Source organism: Aythya marila, assembly GCF_965140915.1.
Source record: "Aythya marila genome assembly, chromosome: 2".
NCBI lineage: Eukaryota > Metazoa > Chordata > Aves > Anseriformes > Anatidae > Aythya > Aythya marila.
The window spans coordinates 110056802-110074277 of NC_139043.1; the positions used below are offsets into that span (position 1 = coordinate 110056802).

At 39.5% G+C, this 17476-nt stretch overlaps 1 protein-coding gene across 1 annotated transcript in view; it reads right to left on the reverse strand.

The window, feature by feature from the left end:
• SNTG1 (syntrophin gamma 1) overlaps window positions 1-16712 on the reverse strand; it is a gene marked incomplete at its 3' end in the record, with an annotated part of 342385 nt that extends 325673 nt beyond the window's left edge. The window contains exon 1 of the mRNA XM_082753438.1: window positions 16648-16712. The remainder of the gene's footprint in view (window positions 1-16647) is intronic.
• Between the last annotated feature and the right edge of the window lie 764 nt (window positions 16713-17476).

Here is a 17476-nt window from a genome sequence, read left to right on the forward strand (position 1 = left end):
GGAAGCCTATGTCTCCATTTATGTTAATAAACGGTTTTCCCCAGTGGTATCACAATTACCAATTTGGACACAAAAAGCTTTAACTAGGACCCACAATACATTTTCTATAAATACCCAATTGCTTTATTCTATGAAATACAACATAGTATGCAAAAGAGAGTTACAGAAAACAAAAGGACATGTCAGTGTAGTCACCACTGTTTCTTAATTTGATTGTCTAAGAAAATTAAGTTTGTGTTATTGTACTGCCTGTATATACCCACACACAGCTGAAAGATTGGGAATATACCTGCAGGTCTAAACATCTCCAAAAGCATCCAAGAGTTTGCAGTCTCCTCCCAGTACTAAGATTCAGCAAAACTGGCTGTAGAGGGAGAAGTACTGGCAATGAAAGTTCTTAAAGATTTTGTGCAAACACATCACTGGATAAAACAGAGACTCTGTTAGTAATCCTACTGGCAATTAACACAACCACTAGGGATGTGAGCTTTTATTCTTGATGGATAACCTACCACCTCAAAATAAAACAATAATAAATGAAAGCGCTGCTTGCAGAATTAGTAACTGCTGTGGAGGAATGGAGATATCACAATGGTGGGACCACAGAGCTACTTACCCAAATGTAATACAGGAAAGACCAGTGTGGATTATCCCATTTGAAGAGAGAACATTACACCATCCACAATGATATGCCATAAAACTATATTGAAACCGAACATTTTTATTAAGCAGAGTGTGGCCCTGATGGTGAGGCAGTCTGAGTATAAACTACAGTTGAAGACTTAGGGTAACAAAACTGCTGTGGAAGGAGGAGGCAATGGCACTCGAAATCTTGGCTAACAAGCCAACTGCATGCAAGGATTCCAAATGCTAAGTTGTAAGTGGTTTAGGATTGCATATCAGTGACTAATGCACTATCTGGCTGGTTCACCCTGTCACACCTGACGAAGTGCTGTGGGGGTGACAGGGTCACGATGGACTGGCTCTGCTTTCTTTGTTAAGGGACTGACTCTTACCATGTTACTACTGCGTTACTTACACAGTGCCATTGACATTTACAAATACATGCCCAATACATCAGAAGACTTGCCAAAACATTAATATTTGGTGAGACAGTGAAGTCATCCTAGCCCCCTTCTGTTTCTTATGAAAGCACCTGGTTCTTATAAATAGCCATTTCATTTCCATAAATGGTAACTTTCCCTCAAAATCTTATGCACCAGAAAACAAACAAACAAAAACTACCTAAGGCAGTAACTATTAGGAAAACAGGAATTCAGGAGCTTATGTAGCAGAAGGGTGAATGATCAGTCTTGTGGTAACCAATACAAAATCCACGTAGGCCTGTGCTACAGTGAGGCTGAAGCAAGTGTAGTTGGTTTGACAGCCCTGCTAGGCTTCATGCTAGGTTACCTCTTCACTTTCATCCAGATTACTCTGGTATTTCAAGTTTTATTTTAATTCTTTCCCATAATGGGAAGATTGTATCATTGCGTCAAATCCATATGCAGATTTACACTTAAAATTAGAGGAATTTTGAAACTAAATACTAGGGTAGAAAAAGGGAGGTTTTGTTGTTGTTACAACTGTCAAACCTTATGCAGAAGCACAGGTTACTAACCCATAAATTCATCTGTTTGTTTTAACACAAATTATAAATTATTTTGGGAATTTATAGTTCTCTAAAAGAACAAGTCCACTTTTTACTTCTACAGTGCTGTAATAGAAAAAAAGAATTAAATTAGTTAGCAGTTGTGACTCTACAGACAAAAAAGATCTCAAAGAGATTTCTTCAAGTGCTTATTGTAGTATGCGAATACTCAGACCTCCGAATGATTTTCCTTACTGTGTATCAATTAAGACAGAGACTGGAAAATGAGAAAATATGACTTTGTATCAAATTTAATTTATGTCAAGAGTAGATTTAGACAAATTCATTTTAAATGCACATACAACAAGTCAATTTATTTTACAGGTTTGCATAATGTTCTTTCAAAAGATACATCAGAGAATGACTTCAAGTAAACAGAAATTTGCTACTAGATCATGCAAAATACTCTGAGAAACCAAAGATGCATGTAAATCAATATCTAACACACTATGTGCCTCCACTGTCTCTAACTAATGGAATAACCCTTTATGTAACCACTCATTAATGAAGTCTCAAAGTACTAACCCATGTGCCCATGAAGTATGAATTTAAGCTAAATGGGATAAATGAACCAAAAGAAATTCATGTGATGCACTCAAGCCTATGTGGTGATCACAGAGCAAATCTAATTCAGAAGTTTCAGTTCCAGTTCCCTTGCTCTACTCAGTAGATTTGGCAGTGCAAAACTGAAATAATGAGGTTTAAGTTAAAACAAATTATAGTTTTGGAATTTACTGAAAATTCAGTAAGAAAAAACACTACACAGAAAGAAAATAGTTTGGGGTAAAACTTCAGTTTCCAGTTTTTACCAGGATCCACACATCTCCTTTTTGTGCTTCCTCACACTCCACATCTTTGCAGTTTAAATTCAAGAGTAACATTTTCCTTTACCAATTCACTCTTTATTTTTTAATTAACTGTATGGTCAAACTGATGTGTAATTTCACTTGTTCAAGCTGTTCACTCTCCAATCATTTTGCTATATTTTATAACTAAACTCTGGACACTAACTCTTCCAATTTCCTGTTGCTGAAACAGTGGAAATTGGTTTAAATCCAAGAAATCTATCACTAACCACTGTCATGACTGCCATCAAATGTTCAGAGTTAAAAAACAAACAAAACCAAGGATGTTTTATTAAGCTGAAAGTAAATTACCAGGTAATCTGTCCTTGTCTGGTATGTACTGCCTCAAGGCAGATATTTGAAAACATTCACTTCAAGAAGGCTCGACAATTTCACCGAATAAATGTATATTAAGTAACTGTAAATTAAATATTCAAGTGTAGCTATTAAAACAAGAAATACTATTTTCAGGCTCTGTGACAAGATACTTTAATACTCAAGAGCATACAGTAGGTAGATTTTATTAAAGCAGCAGAAGGAAAAAAATGGAAAAAGGCAAAATTTAATTTGCTCAAAAAGTAGATGCTAAGATCTCACTGAATTATATAAAGCTATTAATATAAAACTATTCAAAACAAAGGACTGAACAAATTTCCTTTTTAGGCTGGAAATTAGCTCCATGTGAAAGTTAAGTTAGTTTACTAGGTTATAAAGGCAGATATGCAAGTCATAGGTAGAACATTTTTACTTTTATTTGAGACAAGAAAATACGTATTATGCAAATTTCAAGGGACAGAACAGGCAACTCGGTGGTGGACTGGTGGCAACAGCAACAATCTCAGTAAGCTGCTGAATATAAAACCTAATGCACAGCTTTCCTAAGCAAAACCCTGGAACACAAAAAGAGAGCTTCAGCTTGATGTTAGGGAGGAGAAGAACCAGCAGAGGCATTTAAAGAGAAGATTTAACATAGTCAGGCCTGGAAGATGACTTCTGGCTGTGACTGTGAATGGGCTTGAGTATGTGGCATGGGAAAGATTATCTGAAAGAGAGTCAGTTTCAGTACATGCACAGGTCTGTATGTGCATTATCTAAGTCTAAAACAAGTGACAAGAACACCCAAGAACACAAACCAAATCATGTACTGTGGCTTCTGTCACAATCAGAAATGGGTTTATTATAGATTTTCTTATTCCAGTACTATCAAGGTTGACAAGGTTATTCAGTATATCCTATTTAACACAGACATATAGGTGTCTATCTCTTACAAATGTATGTGTACACACACGTTAGAAACATATACAGTCATATGTTTAAACATATGTTAGAAACATATACAGTCAAATCACAACAGACATACTGAAAAAATATATATGTAAGTGTGATGCCCTAACTAGACACCATCCTCAAAAATACTGAACATCAGCTGCTACCAAATTATCATTTTTTGTCATCCCTTTGAGAAAAAGTTGTCTGAAAAGCAAAAATTAAACCTCATGCAATTTAAGAGGAATATATATTTACAATTTAAGACAGAGCTATTCTCTGTATAGATGTATCTCTAACCAGTCATAGACACAAACGTTATACCTGAAGTTTTATGGACGAGTTGACAACAGTCCTTGTAACTCAAGTTGCTTTCACTTCTATGATGGCAGTACCTTGTACCTCATTAAAAGATGCTTTACATGTAAAGCATCATAGTAAAGCAACATAGTAAAGAAACTTACTTCACTTCAGGCACTTACAATTTCTTCTTCAAATTGCTTGCTTTTATATCAGTGTTATAATTCTATAATTGCCACTATAGGAATATTATGCTGAAGATCTCTAGGCTCTCTACCAAGTCAATCTCAGAACTATCAATCTCAGAAATATTCAATAGAAATTTCAGAAATATTCAAGACCCGAAAAGACGGCCAGTAAGAACCCAATGCATGGCCTTCCAGCTGCTAACTGCAAGTACAAGAGCTAAACGCTTGATGGGCCACAACAGGTAAGGAAGGTTAGAAGAAACATTGAATCAAATCATGGTTGTGAGAGGAAACAGGGCTTTGAGTGGTGCAATGCTCAAGGCAAAGGCAACAAGTGGGTTTCTGCCACAAGCATCTATCTGCAGCGTGTTCACTGACATAGTAAGAGGAAACATTACAGCCAATCTTTGTAAATAACAAGGATGTCACCACAAAAATCTCTGATATGCATCATCTACTTTCTTTTAGCGGGAGCACTCCAGTAAGTCAGAAGATAGCAGGTGGCTACTCAGATGGAAGGGACCGACATATAAATCATTTCACACTTCAGAAGCTGTCTAGTGTATTTCAGTAAATCAAAGACTTCCCAGAATGATGAAAACTGATCTTGCTGTAGAAGAACATCCTCTCTGTGGCAGAGGAAGACAGAGCTGATTCAGTCACACGTCATGCCTGCCATGCTCTGACAAAACATCTGCATTCTCCTTCTAAGCAAGCGAATGAAGGCTGCTAGGGAAACCTGCAGTAAAACAGTGATGAAGAATATCCCAGGAAACCACTTCTGTATATACAGAGCAACATGCAGTGTCTCCTTACAGCTCTACATGAATGAGGAGCCTTCAGATTTTAAGAGGCAAAATTACTTAGGTATCTGCTGCATGTAGCACAATAAGTTTTCCATCTTAAAAACAACCAACCAACCAAACAAACAAACCTGCCCTTTATAACCCTAAACTTGTCCTTTATAACCTTTATAAATTGTCCTTTATAACCCCAAACAACCTCTGTTTTTGTTAAATACACGAGCTCTTTCCTGAAGCCCAAACTCAAGCACCAAACTTCATTCTGGCCCTTCTCTTTTTTTTTTTTTTTTTTTTCTTGTCTCTATTAGTGAACTCTGCACAAATAATGCAATGTGCACAGATGAAAAAAATGAGAATTATGAAAGACACTGGATTTGAGAGGAAGACAAATATTTGATCAATCACCTATTCATTCAGTTCATGCAAACAAGATACCACTGACAATACAGCATTTCTATGAATATTTAAATGATAGATCTTGAGATTGTAGGTCCAAAGCTTTAATACATACTGAGATATGGATCTATTAGGTGCTTTAATAGTATTGGGACAAATAAGAATGTAACATCTGTCCCTTCTCAATTAGCTTTATTTAGTATGTCATGGACTGTCCTTTCTGCATGTTGTTGCCTAAGAACCTGGCTACGGCTGCACATGGTGCTGATCTATGATTTAGACTACAGTAATTATTTGTATAAGTTACTTCTTTATTGATTTTTTTTGCTTTCCTTTATTTTACAATTTCAAATGATTCATCCCTCTGGAAATCTGACTTGCAGACTCTAGAGGGACCCACATCCTAAATCAAACACTGCACAGATAGGTGCTATTTACTATACACACTGTTATTCCTAATCTAGAGCTTCTTGCATGTGTATTTACTGTGCCAGATTTGTTTGCACAGTCAAAAAAAAAAAGGTCAAATACTGCCCCCAATCTGCCTCCTGAACATGCCCCAGTACTGTATGTACAATTGACTTGTATAAGAGACCATAATTATGGCATATTTTCATTTTTTTTCCTCATCATTTCTGTATTTCGGTCAGATGGTGTTAAAAAAAATCTTTTCAGTAAAAGATGGTATTTATGTAATTATACCTTCTTTTGAAGCTAACAAAATGCTTTGACGAACAAACAGATGGGTGTTTGGGGTAAAACGATAGGTTTCAAACACACAGCAAGACAGTTTATACATTTATAAGTATAGGTTACTACGACAGATGTATATTTTTAAAAATAAAGGACTAGCTTTCCTTGCAGTATCATCTCCAACTATTTACATGCTATAAATCTGCAGAAAGTAACATTTAGCTGTAATTGCAAAACTTCAAAGTACAGTATGGTTTTTGTGGGCTTTTGTGTAGATGCTTTTTTCCTGCACATTAAATGTCTGCAGAGAAATTCTGTGGGTAGAAAGATCTAAAACACTTTTCCACCATCCAGAGAAGATAATTCTGGTGACATAAAATGAAGAATGCAGTTAATCTTGTGTATCATTTTCTAACTGGAGTAATATTGGCACATGATCCATGAAGGCAGCCTCCTTCTCATCTAAAGTCTCAGAAGCAGAATTATCATTTAGAAAGCTTACAATCATAATTTTACACTTTTACAGGTGCCTTTACAGGTGGTTCCAGCTATTTGTTCCAGCTCTACTTGCTGGAAAGGAAGGTGCCCTGACAATTTTCCTAAGGAAATTAGAATTCTGAAATGAGATCCATAACTCTGTTTAGTCCCTACAGACTACTGCAGTATCTGCTGTAAAAACAGGCATGCGCATGAAGCCCAATTTATTGTATTTATCTTGAACCAGAAACACGTCTATAAACATGTATGTCGAGGGAGAGGGAGAGGGAGAGGGAGATGGACAGGGACAGGGACAGGGACAGGGACAGGGACAGGGACAGGGACAGGGACAGGGAAGAAACCATGGTGATGCCACTTTTGCATCTTTCCTAACATGAAACAACCTGAGGGCCTCACCACTTTGCTCCTTGTGCCCATCTCAGATAGACTTAAGAACCAGAGCATCCCAGCTACATCCTCAAATGGGTCTGCAGAAATGAGTGGCCTAAGGATGCAATAGAACTCCTGCTCATGAGATCCTGCTTTAAATATGGGGGACTTATGGGTAACAGTGACACAGGTACAGTCTTTCCCAGATGGTCAGAGAACATGGTTCTGGCAGAGCTCCTCTGCATTAGTAGCAGGTCTGTATTTCAAGGACATATTTCAATTACTGAACAAGTGCAATCTTGGAAGCACGACTTTCCCCTCAAGAACCCAGACAGCAACTCTCTCATCAAACACCTTGCTTCTGTTCTTCTTACAGTTCTTTGTCTGCTTTGTCTAAAAATGCAGCTACTCACCTTTTCCTCTCTTCAGGGGTCATATATATTCTCTCTTCAACACAGCATAAAGAATTGCAAAAGCACGCCCACTGCATTTTACTCCTTCTTTCTTACAGTCTACTTAGCCATTCACTACTGCAGTTACTGATGGTCTAAAGCTTACAGGCCTGTGGCCATCGAAGACTTGTATAGCAGGCATACTGCTGTGTACACATGGCAGTCAGAACTACTATGCAGTAGCTAGCAGAGAAAGGGTTTTGTCATTTTAAATTCCAGTGAGTAAAAGTTAAAAAAGAAATCCATAGTGAAAAACATCAAAGTTCCCTATCAGTGCCCTTAAGCACCTACTATCATTCTTTCTAATGAACAGATGGATGTGACATCTTATCTGCATCTCAAAACGCAAGGGTTTTCACTCTGTCTGCTGAATGGTCATCATTGATGCCCTTCATAGCACTATAAATCAGCATAAGCTTCTGCAGCATTTGGTAAACGTTTCATTGACACAAGGAAAGCATTATTTTATTTCCTTTAAGAAATAAGTAGGGAAAAGATGCTTATAAGTTTCTTTAGGGTTTTAGCATTGAGATTCAGTGAATACCTCCTGGCTCCACCACTGATGTTACCATGGTATGCACAGTTAGGGTGAGGAATTCCCCTGAAAGGTATCATGTCTCCCTGCATGAATGTTATTATAACGTCTAAAGTCAGCAGCTGTACCATGCCTTGTTCTAAGAAAGCACATCTAGCTACATTCACCTGCATATGTGGGATAAGTCCCTGACTGTGATTTCCTATGACAAGTTATCATAGCTTGTCCCTTCAGTACTACAGGACACATACCAAGTCTGCAGCTATTTCTCAAGTAGCACTTCAAATCAGGTCTTAATCCTTCCCTACTGTTACTCCCTAGAAAATGTATTTGATTCTTCTACAGTACATTTTTTTAGGAAAGAGAGGCCTCATGTTTCTTTATAGTGTATAAGAATAAAAACATGTCCTGAAAATGAACACTGAATAAAAACATCTAAATACATTCCTCTTTAAATCTCCCATAGCAAACATTAGTGTAAGAAAAACGTGTTAGAAGATAACACAACGAAGTGAAGTAGGTGCCATTCTCTGAGGACTGACTTTCACAGAGGTGTTGGTCTGTATCAGCTGGAGAAAAACTCTTCCCCTAAAACACAGCATCATGCAATCCTAAACCCCACTGGGTGTCAGATACTCAGCAGAAGCTGTACCAGACTACAAATTCCATTTTTGTAGATGTAAGACCTTCCCAGGAGCTTGTCCATACCACTCTGCTTGGGTTGTCTACCTAAGCAGAATCAGACTGTCTTGTAACTACTGGATTCACGAGGCTGAAATAAAGAACTAAAACCAACTAAAAACTAGAACAACTAAAGAAAGAACTAAAGACTAAAGAAGAACTAAAACAACTAAAGAACTAAAGAACTAAAAATGTCATTTGAGCTTGTATTTTCCCCAAAAAGTCTTTCTCCACTACCCACACCCTATACTTTCTTTCAGACATCTCAGCCACAGAAACTGATAGGCTGAGGGATTAGAGATTCAAGTCCTTGCCAGATGACCCTTTATGACCCAAATGTTCTCCCACATATCTGCAATTCAGCCACATTGGATTAGATTCCCTTAACAAAGTATTCAAAGGTTAGGTCCTTTGATATTTAAAACATTTCCTGAGTTTTACTATTGTTCCCACTCCTGACTGTCAGGAATCTGAGGGGTATGCATATATATCTCAGATTGACAGACTTCTTCCTTAACTAGACATATCAACCTGCATGTTGGTATCTTTCCTGCAGAACTGCAGAATTTCCCATCTTACCTATGATAAAAGAAGCAGCTGCACATAAATTGTACATCAATTATTTAAAGATTATGATCTTTGGCACATTACCAGCTTTCTTTAGAGACAATATTCAATACAGCAGAAACACGACAAGGTAACTGATTGGATCTAGTCCGCCCCAAAAAAGCAAGCAAAAAGGTTGTATCAAGACAAAAGATCATTTTTACACACACACAAAAAAATGAGCAAGTTCAGGGCTGAAAACTTAAAATAAACTTGCAAATAATAAGACTTAAGTAATCTTGTTTAATACTGGGAGAAAAAAAAAAAAAAAGTGAAAAAAGAAAAAGGGGGTCTGTATACAATGTGCAACCCTAACAGAAAGGTCCAATTTATTTAAGAAGATGCTGGATGATGTTTTCCTAAATTGCCAAGAGGGAACTGGTCACCAAATTTTTCTCTTTTTCCATTTCACAAAATCCTTTCTCACAAAAAAAAAAAAAAAAAAAAAAAAAAAAAAAAAAGCCTTTGCTGAAGTTAGACAATTACAGCTAATATATAACCATGAAGAGTAATTATAAAAGCCAAAATCAATTCTCATTCAAACATGAAAAGTCATGGACTCAGTCCTGTAAACACAGAGTACACAAATAACAATATATTAATATTAATAAGCAATTGTATGTAAAAACACAAAAGCAGAGCACAAAAAAATATAGAATCTCAGACCTGAGAAAACAATCAATTGAATGTAAACTGTACTGCATGATGAAAATAAATAATGTTGCAGATCAACCTTGAAATTCTCATTTCAGGAAAAAGTACGGTAATATCATTACAAAGAGGCTAGAGAAGATGTAATAAGAGGTACATAAAAGGCCATGTTGTGTAGGTTCACAGCAACACATGGGAATATCAAATCACCAGTAACAACTGGATTTCTCCATTAATCAAAGCAAGCAATGAATGATGTAGTTTGTCTCTCAGAAATAAAAAAAAAAAAAGAAATCCTCAGAAGAAAACTGCAAAAATATACAGCTATTCAAATGGTGTTGAGAGCATAGATAACAATACAACAAAAATAATGTATAATTACTGATCAGTAAGATCAACACCCCGTCAGGGGGAAGCTACTGAATGTAGTAAAAATTGAAGTTGCTTTATAAAACAGATTAACAACCTGAAATTTATGTAATTTTAATGAAGACATCACAAGAAAATAGCCCAGACAACCTTACAATTACAAAAGACATCAGCTTGTGAAAAGTAGCATATGATGAACCATTACTATACATGCTTAAGAATTAGCTAGCTGAAAGACTAATGGCACGGTGTATTTGTGCATTCAGTTATCCAGGAACACCTTTTACAGTCCCAGTGATTTAAAGAAAAATGAAAAGTGATAATCTGCAGGTGCTGTCATGATTTCTATACACTTTACTTAGAAATGTCTAACACAGTTACAGTAAGCTTTCTCCAGAAAAATTCTCTCATGAATGTCACTGTATTTGACTGAGAAGTTGCTTCAGCTGAAAAAATCAATATAGTAGTTATTTTTGCACTTACATTAATAGAGTTGCTTAGTTTGCCAACAGGGAGCCCTGCTACTAACTGCACCCCTGACAGCAGCCAAACGTGTCATATTCATAGTGCATTAACCACTCTGGTTTCCTGGAACTATAACCCCAGTTTGCTTTTAAATCCATTCCTCCATGTTATTAAAGTCTAACGCTGATTTTGAAAAAGAGTGCTTTTTATTATATATTACACTCTGTGTTCATAAAGTTGTTTCATAAAAAAGCAAAACACAATGTGTAGAATTAGAATGAAGGCACTCTGATTTTTAAAACCTGTAAGCCTGATGCTGATTCCTATTCATAAATCTATCCCCAGGAAGAGCTCTGTGCAGGCACCGGTGTGTGTTTTATTACATGACAATAACTGCTCTGCATGGACTGAACCTATATATATTGCCTCATAAATGTTTGCCATTTAATAACTAATTAAAACAGGTGTACAATGAACTGTTTGTGAATTCTACTTTATTTAGGAACAGTCAGCTGTGAGACCAACTGATAATGTATACAGGCAGACAGCTGTGTGTGATGAAATCTAGAGCTGCAAGACAACCGCAGAGCCAATGTTTTTTGTCTCCTTTTTCACTCAAAGGAAAAAAAAAAAAAAAAAAAAAGTCTGATTAAAGTAGATCAGTTCTCAAAGGCTGTTTATGATATATATGAAATGATAAGAGAAAGAGAAGAGATGCAAGCATAATTGTAATTGCTTTACTTCTTTAGGGGTCAAAAGCAAGCCAAAGAAAATCAATGTCCATTTATGTAGGAGAAGCTGAAGCATACAGCTCATTATTCACAACTGTTAAAATAGTCAATCAAAACATTTTGCCATGTGAATGACTAGAAAAAGCTATCTCACATAATTTTGAATGATGATATATTTAGAAACAGCAAAGCATTTCATAAAAAGAAGTTCAGAAACAATTATGCAATTAAGAATCAGTGTTCTTATAGTAAGGCAAATGAAAACAACTGTATTATGGAAGAATATCAAACTTTGAGAAGATTTCTAAGAACCTGGTACCTGTTGAAGTCACTGAGAATTTTACATGAAATTCAATAAAAATAGCAAAATAATCATTACACTGCGGAATAATCACTCTCACTGGTCAGATTCTGAGAGCTGTACAGGATGATTTCAAACTCCCTCTAGTTTTTGACAGAAAGGGGAAGAAAAAAAAATATCATCAACAATACCCCCATTCTTACTTCTTTACAGATAGCCATCTTCTTTAATAAATTTAGTATTACAGATGAAAAAAAGTCATATATTCTGCTTTATTCAAACAGCCTTTGTTCAGACTTAAATATAAGTCTACTTAATTAATTTGAAGCAAGGTAGCATTGACTTAAAGAGTAATTTCTAACATCTTCAAGAAAGCCAGTATACCGTCCCCTATTTGAAAAAAAAAAAAAAGTTTGTACTTGAAAAACAAGAACAAAAAATAAAAATAATAATAATACTTTAAAAATATATATAGAGAGAGCATATTCTGATGAATAAACTGTTCCTCTGGTACCATTATCTCAGAAGTTCCAAGCAACAAACACTTTCAGAAGTGTTTGATGCCATCAGCTTAAAGAGCACGTCTTTGAAAGAAAATCTGACCAAATCTCGCAAGAAACACCCAAACCTAACAGCAAGCAGCAAATATACCATGGCAAAAATAACAAATAAATAAAAATTCCAGCAACCATGAGATTTGATCTAGATTTCAAGTACCTGCAGAATAGTCAATTGCACCAACAATCAGTTGTGCTCAAGGTGGCTAAAACTGTGAGCTTTTTCACAGACTCAATTCCAAATCAAGTATAAAAGTATAAAACATCAGCGCCCTTACCTCTGTCACATCTCACACTGGAATTTCAGTGGCCATTGAAATGCACCCTGCGAGCAACAAGTGCTGGGCTTTAGCTCTGTCTCGGGACCTGTTCCACACCGGGAACATTCGTGTCCAATCTCAGGGCAAAATGGACATGTGTGCAGCTCCTGGCAGCAGGGCACCTCCTGCTTTTCATGGGGAAAAAAAGTACTGCACAGCTTTCCAAAAACCATCCGTGCCTCATAACTGAAGTCACTCTGAACACTGGAGCGGCACAGTAAACTTTGTACAACAGCATCGTTTACCCATGTTTTGGCTTTTCAAGCAAAGCCTCATCGTTTAGAACAACCGCACACGGGTAACTAAAATCTACTGTTACTCTCACTGTAGTATCACAAGGAACAGCACTTACTTTTTTGTCCCATACACCTAACGTAAACTGGAGAGCAAGGCATAAAATTAATCTAATCCCAAACATTTTTCTTAATTAGTCTCCTTCTGCCCATTATTTTAATGAATTAAAGAGACCAAGTCCTCAAGGAAGAGCCCAGCCCTTGGTTCATACACCTCCAGATTCATCACACAATGGCATATGCCACCTCTTTTGGCCAACTTCAACTATTTTCTGAAGATAAAGCTCAGAGTCCCAAGTGATGACATCCACAAGTATGCAGTGGAAGAAAGCTTTGTTTCCACTTACAGAGTTCCACTTCTTCATAAGGAGTAGACACATCACCCACTAAATCAATCTCTGAAGATGGACAGATGCTTCCCTTTAGCAATTAAATATGCATGTGAATGTCATTGACAGGGCCTCCGCTGCATTATCTGGTGTTAATTAGAGCAGTATATTTGAAGCATAATCTATTTTATTTATTTATTTATTTATTTATTTATTTATTTATTTATTTATTAATGTGTGCTTCCTCTTTCTCTCTGCTCTCTGATCTGCAACAAGAATGCAGAAAATCTAGGTTGGCCACAATGACAGTAAGGCTTTCTCAGTCTTCCAGCTATGGCAGGTAAAACTCAGGGTAAATGCCGAAGGTTGTCTGTGTTGTAATCATACTGAGCCAATGTCACAGCAGACTGCCAGAGGTGCACGTTGATGCAGCAGACTTAAATTGGGATTCAGCCCACCCACATTCAGTTATTTTTCTGGAAACCTTAACTGAGAGTATAGTCATGAGAAGGGCCAAGACCACATGTTAAATCCATTTGACATATATAATTTGCTACAAATCCTTACCTTTTTAACAATGCATGCAAGCAAACCTGGCAATGACAACTGGTAAGGAATACTGATGGTTTCAGTTTTCCTAGTGGCTCAGGCACAAGGGCCAGTGCTAAATTACAAGGAAAAAGAAATGGTACTTGTCTGAGCACTTCAGAGTGAAGAATTGAGAACAGAAAACAGCTCTTTATGAAATATATTATATACATATATATATATATATGCCTTAAGACTAATAGAAATGATATGCTCAACTTGGTTGGACTGACTGGAAAAACCTTACTTAACTGTTGATGTGTTTAATTTTGCTTACAGGGCTTTCTGTCAGTTCATGAAACTTACATCTGGCAAGTCAAACCCACATCTGAGCAAATATGGAAAAAAATCAGGAAAGAGATGTAATATCTGAGCTTTAGTCTGGAAATCTCTGATTCAAAAGGTACCAGCAAATTGTGATACGTTAATGGGAATGCTAGAATAGCTTTACAGTAAACAGTATGATGCTCACTCCTGAGTTCTTAAAAATTAAGAAAAACACACATTTTAAAGTATAAATATGCAGAAAGGTTTTCTGATATGTTCCAATTCAGAGATAAAGAAAATATGTGAAGATAAAGGGCTTTGATTAGTATCTGAAAAGTAATTAAAGACCCTAGGTCTTACCTTCCACTTTCAAGTTTCTAACAGAAAAAGGAAGACTTCTTTTCTTCTATCAGACTCTGTGAAAACTTGGTTCTTTGGCCATGTAACAGAATGAAAACCTGGCTGTAAGTGACAGTCTAGAGCAGTATGCTCTTTAATTCAGTGATGGAGATCTTCATTAGATTATCTCATAGCTATGGGACAAGACACTGCAAAAGCCAAATGATACATCATTAAAGTATGTTTTCTTCCTCTTGAGGCAAAGAGAGTGTATAGCATTAGATTAATGTGAAGAACTAAAAATAAAAGGAAGAACGGGGCTCTGTAATATGCATCAGAAGTGGCAAAGCTGATACAATTTTTAAAACCCATTTATTTATGTAATCAGGTATAAGCAGTTACTTATGTTAATTGTGGAAAACATCGATGTGGTATCTAGTGCAAATGACTTCCAGATCAGTGCATGCTTCACTGTTTTATGATCTCCCTTGCACATGCCTAGTGAAAGCCTGCCACTCTGCAACAGAGGAAGGAATTACTACAACAAAACCATAGGTACACTTTGTTGAAAATTATGCTTTTTTGGTATGACGCAGAAACTGAGTGCTTTAAGTAATGGGCAAGTTTGTGTCCCGGAGTGTTACAGCGGTTAGTCTAATTGTGTTTCACAGTATCTTCAGGGAGTCAGAAATACCAACCACAGGAAAGCTCTCCTGAAACTGCACTGAAACAAATGACGTCCCCTTCAGCCAGCCTACCCACAGGGAGCTCCATCCACCATTACAGGAAAGGCTTACTTTATCTTTCTGCTATAAACTTGAGTTAGTTATGTGCTCACTGTACTGCCAAGCCAACATCTTTTAATCCTATTAGTTTTGCATCTAAGTAAAAATGTGTGTTCCAGCCCATAAGAAAATCTGCTCCTGCCAGCAAAGGAAAGTTCCTTGACCTGGAAAGCTCTGAGACTGCCCCCACATACAGCTTTGCTAGAGATCTCACTGATTAGAAAAAGAAATATCCAAAACTCACCAAATGTTTCACACACACCGACATTTCTGCAGGAGCGTATGCTTCCAAGTCTGCAACTTACACTCATCTCTGTGAGTGAGTTATTTTCCCAAGCCTACACACACACCATGCCCGGTGCCCCTGCTGAAACTACCGTGTTCCCTGGAGCTGTCGGAGCTGTTAGTGAACTGTCAGAGCCGAGCTATAAATCTGTGTAACTGCTTTTATTCTGTGATGCTCTCGTGTTCGAACAGAACGTACATCAAGGTCGCTGTAAAAGATTGTAGTTTTCAGGCTCAGTGAGAAGATGCCAAGGAAATCAATACAAGCAAACTTAATTAAACACGGTCTGAAGTTCTATCTTCTCCCAAACCAGCCCAGAATTCACCTCTATATCCCCTGCGTTTCAGAGACAGGTGTTTTGCAGATATGGGAAGGCAGGCTGCTTAGCTTATGTGCTATCTGTGCCGAAAGGTGAGCAGGAGAATTCATCCTCCTGTGTGTGACAGCTCTGCTCTGAGCTCCGTGAGGTTTTAACAGGAGATTACAGACCCATGGGCCTTCTCCTTTGAAGTGGAGTTGCTCCGAGAGCAGAATTAGTCCTCTGCCTGCAACCCGTGCTCTGTATACTGAGATGCATTACGGCCAACTTTTTGTTCTGCAGCAATGTCAAGCCAAGCAATAAATCCCCACGGGCTAAAAACGAGCAAACAAACGCGAATGGGTAAACCATACCCTCGCAGCAAAAAGCACCTCGGAGAACATCCCCAGGCAGGACATGAGAAAGTTAAAGGCATCAAAACCAGAGCTCCGGGTTCACCACCCCGCTCACCCGAGCGGATCCGAGAGGCTCACGCATAGCCTGAGCCACCAAGAACCCTCTCTAGCAGGAGCCACGGGTGGGAAGCGACTCGGGAGGCTCCGGCGATCCGGCTGCAGCCGTGCACAAGGGAACGGCAAGGCACGGTGCTTTACATCTCGATGCTCCCCGCAGCTGCCGGGCGGGCGGCGGGGCGCTCCTGGGGTGCACCCCCAGCCCCAGCCCCGGCACCCCGCAGCCGCACCGCCCGCAAAAGCAGGGGGAGGCAGGCAGCAGAAAGAAGTCACTCGAGGCGGGGGTAAGGCGGCGAGGAAGCAGGCACTTACTTGCCTAGACGCTACCGCCGCGTGACCTCCTCCTCTCAGCCGGTGAAACGCCGTGCCGCTCGTCCTCCTCGCACCGCTCCGCGCCGTTTCCAAAATATTTCCACCGGGCGCCGGCGCATCCCCTTCCCGGCTCAGCCGGAGCGCGCAGGGAGCCCGGCCGCCGCGCCCCGGAGCGCGGTGCCCATGGTGCCCAGCCACAGCCCCGGCAGCTTCCTCGGGGAGAAGGGGGGGGCTCCGCTAACGCGGCATCGCGGCCAGCCGGGGGGCGACAGGGGCTCCCCGCGCCCTTCCCGGAGACGAAGCGGGGGCGTGCGGGGAGGCAGCGCCGCCCCTCCGCGGCGAAGAGCGGACAGGCGAGGCCGTGTGAAGCGAGGCGAGGCGAGGCGAGGCGGCGCGGCGCCGCCACCGCGGCCGCAGCCCGCCGCGGCGATGCCGGCCCCGCCCGGGACCCCCGCCCGGCGCTGCCGGGGTGCTCCGTGGCGCCGCCCCGCCGCCGGATCCGCTGACGAGAAGCCCTCCCCCGGGACGAGCCGGGCGCTGTGGTGGGGCTGGGGCCGCGGATGGGGCCGGGGATGGATCCGCAGAGCTGCGAGATCCCTCACTCGACGACGGTGGAGTCCCCAGGCCGCTCCCCCTCACTCCCTCGACCGGCCGCCGGCCTCTTTCTGTTCAACTTCCCTCACAGTTTCTCCCGTGTATTTCTCCCCCTCAGCTGCTCTACTAGCCTCCTTCTTCTTTCTTCCTTCTTATTCAGGCTCCATGGAATGAGAGGTAATTCCCCTACGAATCTTACCGTTTCAGTCGTCTTCTGCCAAGCTGCTGCAAACAA